This window comes from Austrofundulus limnaeus, unplaced genomic scaffold (genome assembly GCF_001266775.1).
Source record: "Austrofundulus limnaeus strain Quisiro unplaced genomic scaffold, Austrofundulus_limnaeus-1.0 Scaffold293, whole genome shotgun sequence".
Classification (NCBI taxonomy): domain Eukaryota; kingdom Metazoa; phylum Chordata; class Actinopteri; order Cyprinodontiformes; family Rivulidae; genus Austrofundulus; species Austrofundulus limnaeus.
In genome coordinates, this window is record NW_013952695.1 from 706,194 (window position 1) to 707,623 (window position 1,430).

General features: G+C 38.3%; 1 long non-coding RNA gene across 1 annotated transcript in view; it reads right to left on the reverse strand.

Annotated features, from left to right (window-relative positions):
• Positions 1 to 1,430, reverse strand: part of LOC106526763 (uncharacterized) — a 14,503-nt gene that overhangs the window by 4,569 nt on the left and 8,504 nt on the right. The gene's annotated exons all lie outside the window — the stretch shown is intronic.

Below are 1,430 nucleotides of genomic sequence, written 5' to 3' on the forward strand. Positions count from 1 at the left end.
ACACACACACACACACACACACAGAGACCCCCCCTCCCACACAGAGACCCCCGCCAGGACCGGTGGAATTTTACAGGCCGAGGGGCCACCAGAGTTTAGTCTCGACGTTTTCGCTGCCGTTTGACGTGAAGCCTCTGCAGCACGGAGACTTCCGGCTCAGGCTGCGACAACTCTTGTTGCACTTTTGTCGCTCAATTTGACTTTTTGTTGTTGTTTTTTTTCCTGCGCATGCAGAGAATGAATGAATACATTTATTTCAGTTTTGTCAGCGGCAAAGGTCTATAAAAGTACTAGAAAAATAAATAAGTAAGTAAAGTAAAAATACCTTAACAGAAAAAGACTTTGGCAAAAAAAAAAAATATCACTGATGAGAAAACTATTTAAGTAAAAGTCATAAAACTGTTCACAAAATTGGGAAAGTAGAAGTAAAAGTACTTTTCCACGCTCTCTAACAAATAAACTGTTAAATTAGAGCTGGGCGGTATGACCCAAATGTTATATCACGGTATTTTCAACAATTACACCAGTTTCACGATAATTGACGGTATTTTTTTCCTCACAGCTCAGCTGATAAAAAAATGTACAAACTTTGCTTATTGACTTTTATGTTTTTGTACGTCTGTATCACTGTTTCCCTCCTCTTAAGAATTACTCACTTGAGAAATACTCACGTCTTTTCTTCTTTGCCTGGTTGTAGACACTATTCATGCATTTAGGTCCGATCGTGAAGGGTTGAGAAAAAAATCATTATCTGGTCTATTGTTGTGTGCTAATAAAACTTAAAAGGATGACTCACTTTGCACACCAGTCAACTTCGCTACATTACAAATCTACTTCTACCCGGGCTTTTCACAATAGAAGCACGCTAGAGTCTCCATGCAATAACATCTCTGTTATAACGTAGCGCGTTAAATCTAACTGTGCACGACACTGAGGAGTTGTTTACTATTCAGCGATGGTGAAAACGGGTTTTATTTTCTACGTCAGACCATATAAGTGGCTGAAACACACCATCCACCGCCAGTTGTTCCAACAGTAACGTTAGCATGCTAATGTGCTTAGCAGTGCTGCGTGGAAACATGTCCCCAGGGAAACAGTTCACTGGCGGCCGCGACGAAACGTTCCGCACATTCAGGATATTTACACCGGTATTCAGAAAAGTCATGTAACAAAAATATATAACAGTTTTCGGTACAAAACGGTATACCGCCCAGCACTGTTAAATTTATGATTTTTTATGATTTATTTGTTCGGGACAGTGTGCAATAAAAACATATTTGATGCATTGCACCAGATTTAGCCTAAGGCTAATTTACATCTGTAGTCCCATCAAACAATAAAAACAAAACAACATCCAACAGTAAAATAAGAAAGAGAGGAAAAAAACACAAAAATAAAAAAATAAAATAAAACATTTTGCAATTAAAAAA